A 10,228-nucleotide genomic window follows, 5' to 3' on the forward strand; every position below is an offset into this window, starting at 1 on the left:
TATAAGCAACATGGTGGTAGGTTTATTTTCGGATCTCATTGGTGATGGTGATGTTTGGTGAGGTGGGATAAAGCAAAACAAAGCCATCACGTATTTGACATCTACATTTTATTTACAGTTCATCTTTGATTTAGTGGTGGGTGTGAGTGAATAGAAGTTCTGTACTGCTCACTTACTTATCAAGAGTGGGCAGCAGAATACAGACGAATTTTGTTTAACATCAGACTTATGAGCGGTGGTTTATTTCTTGGCTGCTAATATTTTTAAAGAAGATGGGAAAAAGAAAGACTATGTAATGGTAACACATGTAACTGATATTATATATACTCACTATAACAAAATAAATAAATGTATTGAAATGTAGGCAATATATGTTTTTAGAAAAGAGGGTAGAGGGAAAGAAAAACAACTCCCAAACGACCAATTAATCCATTTCCCTGAAGTTTTGATTAAGCTATGGCTGGCTTGAAATTAATATTAATTAATATCGTATATGTTTGAAGCAGAATTATTTTTAGGTGATAGTGCTGTGCATATACCTTTTTTGGCAAAAACAAAAGGGTTGTTATAAACCCTAATATGATTACGGAATTGAGGCAACTAAAGAGGAATGGAGGATGATTGTGAACAAGAGGGAAGAGACCTAGTAGTCTAGGGTCAAGGACTAGGAGCCCTTTCATGGTGGGTGTGTGGTGGTGACATATATCTAAGGAGTGTGAACCCATTCCCCTAAAGCAATATAGCTTTGTAAGCCAATCTCAATAAATAAATATTTTAAAGGGTCATTATAATATAAATGAGACCATTTTAAAGAGTAGTTGTTATTTTAGTAGTGCTGACATTTGAAATATGATATTTTCCTGGATTTTGTAAATTAAATATATTAAATGATATAGCTGAATTACAGGAGGAGGAAGAAAAACCATGATCTAGAGATTAGTTGCACAATAATGGTAAATATACTTGGCATGACTATTTGTACACTGAAGTTTTGTATTATGTGTATTTTACCAGAATTTTAAAAAATTTTAAAAGGAAAGCCATGAAATGGGAATGTTATTTTAAGTTGGACTGATAAAGAGTAATGTGCATACCACATAAAAAGTTTATTCTTGGCCTCCCTGGTGGCTTAGGGATTAAAGACACAGCACTATAAAGCTATCCCCAACCATTACAGCATGAGTGCGATCCCTGACCAGGATGCTGACCCATGTGAGTTAGCAGACCTCTCCTGTCTTGCCAGCTCCTCCCCTCAGCAGTATGTTTCAGAAGCTCCACCTGTTCTGCTCTCTACTGTGTCTCTGGTGAATTCTCTCACCACCCCCACCCCCACACCTCTGGCCTACACCCCAGTTCTTATATGCATAAATAAATAAATCTTTTTTTTTTAAGGTTTATTTATTTACTTATCTAAGCACTGGGTACAGTTAGAAGCACGGGAGGGTGAGAGAATTCACCAGAGCCAGAGCAGGGAACAGAGTAGGCAAACCGACGAAATACACTGCTGAAGGGGGCAGAAGGCGGCAGCAGAGATCTGCGCGCCATGTGGGACCCTCGCCCGCAGGCAGCCTGGGATCCAGCCAGCGCTGAAGAGGCTGCGGGCAGCTTCGCAGCCCAGCGCTCAACCGCTGCGCCACCAAGGGAGGCCCAATAAATAAATCTTTTTTTAAAAAGTTTATTCTTAGTCCTATCTCTGATTCTTGGTGAGTGGCTAATACACAAACAGGTTTATCATACTCATTTCAATTCCTATAGCTACCTCTCATTTGCAGCCAGAAAGATCTTTCTAAAACACTTATCAGCTCATGTCATGCCTCTTTGAGAACCAAAAAAATCTTTAGGCCTCAGATTCCAAATTTGTTCCTGACTCTTCCTTCCCAGCCACTGTGTTCCACCATTCCACATTGTAGCTATAACAGTCATAACTCCATAACGCAAGTACTATGTTTTTGTTTATTTTCTCAAATTGTATTAACCCACTTGTATTAACTCAAATTGTATTATTTTCATAACTACGTAATTTGAGGAGTATGACTTCACATCTCCACATTTACATGTCCTCCAAAGCTCCAGTGTCAATGCCCTATCACTTCCCTGTGCTCCCATCTCCTCTGGCATCAGGCATATTACTCACAGAGTCTAAGAATGGTTTTTTTGTTATTTATATTCTGCAAATGAGCAAAACCACCTAATAACTATCTTTCACCTTCTGACTTATTTCTCTTAGCATAATCATCTCAAGATCCATGCACTTTGTCTCAAAAGGCATTGCATCTTTTTAAATAGATGAGTAGTATCCCATTCAGTATATATTCCACAATTTCTTTAATTGTTTGTTGATGAGCATTTAGGTTGATTCCATGACTTAGCTATTATGTATAATGCTGCTATGAACACAGGAGAGCATAAATATTTTTATATTAGGGTTTTCATTTCTTTGGGTAAATAACTAGTAATAGTATTGCTGTATTATATGGTATTTTGATTTTTTTTTTGAGAAATCTACATACTTTTTTTCATAGTGGCTGCTTCAAACAACCACCAACCATGAATGAGTATTCCTTTTCCCCCCACATCCTTGCAACATTTGTTTCCAGTATTTTTGATGTAGGCCATTCTTATAGGGCTAAGGCGATATCTTCATGGGGTTTTGATTTGCATTTCACCTATGATAAGTGATGTTGAGCATTTTTTTCATGTATCTGTAGGTCATCTGAATATTTTTATGTTTTTAACCCTTTTACTTCTCTCCACATTGTTCCTTCACCCTAGATATATTTTTCTCAACTGGGCAAATCTCACTCATTGTTCAACTCTAGCTCTAAAAGAACTTGCCCTGCAAAAGTCTAATGTGTTTTAGAGAGGGTAAACCTCTTTTGTCTTCATGATTCTGCCCAAATTATCTGGTGGTATTGTACTTCTACTGCAGAAATTGTCACTTTTTTTTCTTTATTGGTCATATTTTCTATGCTATTCTATTCAAATGGTTGTTTTTCTTAGGCCACTCATGCTTGAGGGTAGCACACAGGCCTTGGCACACAATATGACTGTGGCTGTGAATTGAATAGGCACCTAAGAGGTAATACAAATAATAAAAATGTACATAAAAAAAGGACTCAACTTCCTTAGTAATTAGAGAAAGGCAAATTAAAGACTGTATGTACAGTATGGTCCCAATTAACAGTTATTAAACTGAGTAAAAATTAAATACCCAACGCTGATCAAAGCTTTGGGAAACAGATACACTGACACCTGGCTTGTGGCCAGGTAAGTTGACATAATCCTTTAGAAACACACAAAGGTAACACTTAGCAAGAGCCAACTAGTATACTTTGACCCAGTCCCCATCTAGGAATTAAAAACAGTGAAATAGGCAAAAAGAAAACATATTTGTATGTATTAAAATAATTATATCAGTGGGACTTAATAGAGAACTGGCAACCCACTAGTGGTTAAGTTACTGTCTATTAACATTACAGGACAGCTTGTAGCTACCAGAAGATAGAGAAACGTGAAAGCATGTTTGCAAAATAATGTGAAAGAAAACATTTAAAACTGCATCTACCCCATTTATTCCCTCAGTTATCCAAAAGTGATCATGCCCCAAAAAATTGAATTAGAAAAGAAGCACTAAAGTGTGAAATCATTTGATTGGGGTGGATGAGATTAAAAAAAAAATTAGAACTGGGCCTCCCTGGTGGCACAGTGGGTTGAGCACAGCACTGTGCAGAAGCTGTCCGCAGCCTCTGCAGCACGGGTTTGATTCCCGGGCAGTCAGGGAGAGTCCCACATGGCGTGGCAGACCTCTCCTGTCGCGCCCACTGCTCCCCTCAGCAGTGCTTTCGGTCTCTCTGCCTGTTCTGCTTCCCATGCTGTCTCTGGTGAATCCTCTCACCCTCCCGTGCCTCTGGCCTGTACTCCAGCTATTGTATAAATAAAAAATAAATCTTAAAAAAAATTAGAACTACTTAAAATTTTCACTCATGGTATTTTTATTTTTTTAAAGATTTATTTATTTATGCATACAAGAACTAGGGTACAGGCCAGAGGTACGGGGCAGTGAGAGGATACTCCATAGACAGAGTGGGGGACAGAGCAGGTGGACAGACTGAAATACACTGCTGAGGGGAATAGCGAGCAAAACAAGAGAGGTCTGCTGCACCATGTGGGTCACCACCCTGGCCGTTTGGGGAGTCAAACTCATGCTGTGGTGGTGTGGATAGCTTCACAGTGCTGGGTCTTAACCCCTTGCAACACCAGGGAGGTCCACACTCATGGTATTTTTATTTTATTTTATTTTTATGTTTTATTTTTACATTCCCCATACAATTGCACCCCCCTTGTTTTGGCCCCAATCTCTCCTTTCCCCGCCCCTCCCGCCATAGTGTGTCTCTGGTTTATAGTTGTTTGTTGATACTTTCTTATAGTTATTCTTTTTCTTGGTCCCTTATTTAGGTTTTCTAGATTCCTGCTATGAGTGAGACTCATGGTATTTTTAAATTGATATCATATAATTTTGGAATGCTAAACATTCAGGGAATTACACTTTTCATGAAACAGGAGTTGCTCAGGATATTAAGCTGTTAAGTAAAGATTTCTCCAACTGAGAAGAAAAATGTCTAGGGAGAGGGAAAAACATGGAAAGTGGTAAAGGCGAGGGGTTGAAAACCTAAAAACATAGTACTTGTGTTATGAAGTTGTGACTTTCCCATTATGTTATGTAAAAACATAAGTGTAGGATGTGAGGGTGTACATATAAAATGATCTTAAATTTATAGAATAAAAATGTGGGAGAAATGTAGATAAAGAATATTTGCAACTTTTTGTAAATTAAAAAATATGAACAAAAACTACATAAAGAACAAGTATCGGGAGTAAATACCCCAAATGCTAATTGAGTTTGTCTCCGGTTGGTGAAATAATAGTCAATTTAAAAATTATTTTTCTAGGGGCCTCCCCAGTGGCGCAGCGATTGAGCGCTGGGTTGTGAAGCTGCCCGCAGCCTCTGCAGCGCCGGATCAATCCCCGGCTGCTCCCCGGCCACCAGAGGAGGGTCCCACATGGCACGCAGACCTCTCCTGCCGCCCGCTGCTCCCCTCAGCAGTGTACTTCGGTCCTTCTGCCTGCTCTGCTCCCAGCTCTGACTATGGTGAATTCTCTCACCCTCCCGCGCTTCTGACTGTACCCAGTGCCTGTTTAATAAATAAATCTTTTTTTTTTAAAATTATTTTTCTAGTTAGTCAATTTTCAAAACTAATAATGAATGTACTGGAATTCCTTGGTTTCAAGTCTCTCTTAACAATTGGCTCCTCTACTTCCACCTGTCCTTTTCCAAGGTCCTGCTATCCCCTAGAAGACTCTCTCCTTCCACCAGTATTACCACTGTCTTGGTTTTGCTTCTATATTCCTGCCTGTGCCTTGCTGATTCTTCCCATAATTAACACCTCTTTAATGTTATTGCTCCTTAAAGTCCTATCCCTGTCCCTTATACTTTCTTGCTTGATACTCTTTCTTTTTTAAAAATTTATTTTATTTATGCAAAAACTGGGGTACAGTCCAGGGGCACATGAGGGTGAAAGGATTCACCAGCGACAGAGTGGGGAGCAGAATAGGCAGGCGGACCAAAAGCACTGCTGAGGTGAGCAGCGGGCAAGACAGGAAAGGTCTGTTGTGCCATATGGGTTAGCTCCCTGGCCAGGGATCAAACTCATGCTGCAGTGGCTGCCAATACTTCATAGTGCTGAGACTTAACCCCTTGAGCCACCATGGAGGCCCATGATATTCTTTAAAAAAAAAAAAAAAAAGATTTATTTATGTGTACAAGAACTGGGGTATAGGCCAGAGATGTGGGGATTGAGAGGATTCGCCTTAGACAGAGTGGGAAGCAGAACAGGTGGATCTACTGAAAAACACTGCTGAGGAGAGCAGCAGGAAAGACAGGAGAGGTCTGCTGTGCCATATGGGTCAGCTCCCTGGCTGGGGATTAAACTCATGCCGCAGTGGCTGGCGAAAACTTGATAGCGCTGACACTTTAATCTCTGCATCACCAGGGAGGCCCTCTTGCCTGGTATTCTTTCCAACTTTATACTCTTTCCTAGAGAGCTAGTTCTCTCATAACTATCTAGTAAATGTGATTAAATGATAGCAAATGCTTATCTTCTTTCTGGACCTCTCTTCTCTATTCTTGCTCATATTTCCAGCTACCTATTGTTCTATTCACCTGGCTGACCTTAGTTATAGATAGCTCATACTCATTGTGTGGAAACCCAGTTCACCTTCCTCCCATACCTGTTCTTTTGCTGATTTCCTTATTTTAATTAAAGTCATTACCAGATTCCTAGGCTCCTAGGCAGGAGCCAGGAATCCTGCATTCCTAATTTGCAAGGTCTGGTACAAAATAAAAATGTAAGGTCCCTCACTCAAAAATTATTAAGAATTTCAAGGTGATAACAATGGTACATCAAATCAAGTGCAGGGCACTTCTAAGTGTGGGGTTCTGTGTGGGTGCACAAGTTGCACAGCCATAAAGTCAGCCTCTCCTCTAGGTCTAAATCTTTAATTCCTGTTTCTCCTGTAATCTGGTTTGGTTGATAGGGTAGAGGGTGAATCTACTTATGAAAAAAAGGATGGAAGAATTCCTTTGAACAGTTGGGTATGAAAGAAAACAAGTACAGTTTGGACCTATGAATATAAGGTGTCAGTGGAACATCCACGTCAGAGAATACAATAGCCATTTGTCTAGAACCCAGAGACAGGGTATCACTGAACTGCTGCCTATGGATGAAATTGCATAGCAAGAGAATGTCAAGTAGGCATTTTCTTTTTTTTTTTTTTCTTTTCAAGTAGGCATTTTCAAAGTGAGGTCATGGACCATTTACTCTGTAACCTCCAGGTTATTAAAAATGAATCCTCCAGTGCCCATCCCTGATGGGGTGGGCAGAATCAGGCCTCTGATTCTGAATGCATCTGGAGATGAGTAATATTTGGGAATCATAGCTTTCTGGGGGATTCTTATACTCATTAGAGTTTGAGAACTTTTTTTTTTTTTTTTTTTTTTGTGGGACCCTCGCAAGTGGCCGGGGATTGAACCCGCACTACAGAGGCTGCAGGCAGCCTCACAACCCAGCGCTCAACGGCTGCGCCACCAGAGGAGGCCCAGAGTTTGAGAACTGTTGATGTGAGTGAGGAGACTGAAGAAGCTACAACCCCTGGAAAAATATCAATGTATAATGTAGCGGCTTTTATAATTTTTTGATTGAGACAAACATGGAAAAGTATGTTTTCTATTTTAATGTTATACATAAACATGTACTTGAAATAAAAATGTCCAAAATATACATACCTTAGTATTTTATATCTGATAACCTTATTCTATTGCATGTCATTATTTTAAAATGCCTATTATAACCAACTAATAGGCTGTATTCTATAATTTGGAAAACACTGATTTCAGAAATTAACAGAGGGAGAAGGTATTGGTAGAAAAAAATGAATCTAAACTCTCTAAAGGGCCTCCCTGGTGGCACAGGGGGTTGAGCACAGTGCTGTGAAGCTGTCCACAGCCTCTGCGGTGCTGGTTCAATTCCCGGCCGGCCAGGGAGAATCCCACATGGTGAGGCAGACCTCTCCTGTCTTGCCTGCTGCTCCATCTGCCTGTTCTGCTCCCTGCTCTGTCTCTGGTGAACCCTCTCACCCTCCCGTGACTCTGGCCTGTACCCCAGCTCTTGTATAAATAAAATAAATCTTTAAAAAAAAATAAATGAAAACTCTACAGATTCTTCAGAGTCTGCACTGTCACATTTCAAAGCTTTTGAGAAACAACCTGTGAGTGAGTGATCTTTGAAGAACTCCCAGTGCTTGATACACAGTAAATGTGACTGGATAGAAAATTCATGGATATAGTGGTTCTGCCATCCTCCCAGCCCTTCTACATGTTCACCAACTCCGAAGCACTAGTGATTTTTGTGTTTTACTTTTTTTTTTAATTGGAGTAATATTGTATTATAACATTATGTAAGTTTCAGGTGTACAGCATTAAAAATCAACATGTGCATATACTACATTAAGTATACCACTAAAAGTCCAGTTCCCACTTCACCATACAAAGAACCCCATTTACTATATTTGCCCATTCCCATATCCCTTCCCTTCTGGTAACCACTAGTTAGTCTTACAGTCTAAAAAGTGGTTTTTGTTTTATTTAGTTCATTAGTTTGTTTGGTTTCTTTATATATTACATATGAGCAAAATCATAAGATGTTTCTCTGTCTGATTTATTTCACCAAGCAAAATACCCTCTAGTAACATCCACATTGTTGCAAATGGCAGAGTTTTGTTTCTGTAATAGCTGAGTAGTGTGTTCCACTGTGCACACATGTGTGTGCATGCCACATCTTCATTCACTCATCTGTCAATGGGCACTTAAGTTGTTTTCCAGGTTTTGGGTATTGTAAATAACACTGCAATAAACATGAGGGTGCATATATTTGTTCCAGTTAGTGTTTTTGTATTTTTTTGGTAAATACCCTGAAGAGGGTATTTGGTAAATATCCCTGAAGAGGGATAACTGCATCATATGGAATTTCTATTTTTAGTTTTTTTAAGAATTGCTATACTGCTTTCCATAATGCCTATAATAATTTACAATCCCACCAACAGTGTACAGTGTTCCCTTCTCTTCATAGTCTTCCAAACCTTGTTGTTTCTTATCATTTGATAAGTTATTCTCGCAGGTGTGAGGTGATATCTCATTGCTGTTTGGATTTTTCTTCTTTTTAGGAATATCAAGTCTATCTCAAATTTATATTTAAAAATCACATATAGGGCCTCCCCTTGTGGCGCAGGTGGTTGAGTGCCACGCTGTGAAGCTGTCCGCAGCCTCTGCAGCACCGATTCGATCCCGGCTAGCTGGTGAGGGGCCCACATGACACAGCAGACCTCTCCTGTCTTGCCCGCTGCTCCCCTCAACAGTGTATTTCATCAGTCTGCCTGTTCTGTTCCCCGCTCTGTCTCTGGTGAATCCTCTCACCTTCCCATACATCTGGCCTGTACCCCGGTTCTTGTATGCATAAATAAATAAATCTTTAAAAAAATCATGTATAACTCTTCTAATATTTTCTGAATTCATATGTATAAATGGAGTGGAGTCGGACTCTAACATTTTTTTAAAGATTTATTTATTTATGCATACAAGAACTGGGGTACAGGCCAGAGGTGTGGGAGGGGTTGAGAAGATTCATCAGAGACAGAGTGGGGAACAGAGCAGGTAGACTGACTGAAATACACTGCTGAGGGGAGCAGCAGGCGAGACAGGAGAGGTCTGCCGCACCATGTGGGTAGCTCTCTGGTTGGTGGGGATCAAACTTGTGCTGCAGAGGCTGCAGATAGCTTCACAGTGCTGTGCTTAAACCCTTGTGCCACCAGGGAGGCCCTCTAACATTATTTTTTTATAAAAGACCAAGTCCCAACATCATATATTACCCCATTCCGTTTAAAATAACATCTTTATTGTAAACTAAATATCTATAGCCACTTGAAACTTTTTCTGGAATGTGTCTAGATTTATCTGGAAGGATTTTGTATCTGACACTAAAATATTTTAAATTACGATAGCTTTAGAGGTTGTTTTCATATATAATAGAACCCATTCCCTTTTGTTGCCATTTTTCAAAATTTTCTTGACTCTCCTTACAAATTCACCCTGTGAAATAAACATTAGAATTAGTTGAATTCTATACAATATGCAATTTTGTTTTTCTCCCAGTTTTTTTAATATTAAATTAAAAAATGGAAAGAATAGTAACATGAACACCTATACACTCTTTATCCAAATCCACCAATTGTTAACATTTGCTTTATTGCTTTATTTACCAGCAATTACATTCCATTTGTTAAAAAGAATAAGACAAACTAGAGTGTCAATACATTGTAGGTGAGATTGCAAAATGATATGGACACTTGGGAAATTGTTTGGCAGTGTCTTATAAAATTAAACATAGAGCAATAACACATCTATCCTAATTACCTTATGACCCAGAAACCTTAAATATTTACCCAATAACAATGTGAACGTGTGCCTACACAAAGACTGGATACACAATAAGTTGCTGCCCAAAAACACATAAAGAAATCACTGGCATGCAAATTTTTCAAGCTGCATTATTCACAATAGGCCGAAACTGGAACAAACCAAATATTGGTCAGCTGGTAATTGAATAAACTATTAGAA

Source organism: Talpa europaea (genome assembly GCF_964194135.1).
Source record: "Talpa europaea genome assembly, chromosome: 10".
NCBI lineage: Eukaryota > Metazoa > Chordata > Mammalia > Eulipotyphla > Talpidae > Talpa > Talpa europaea.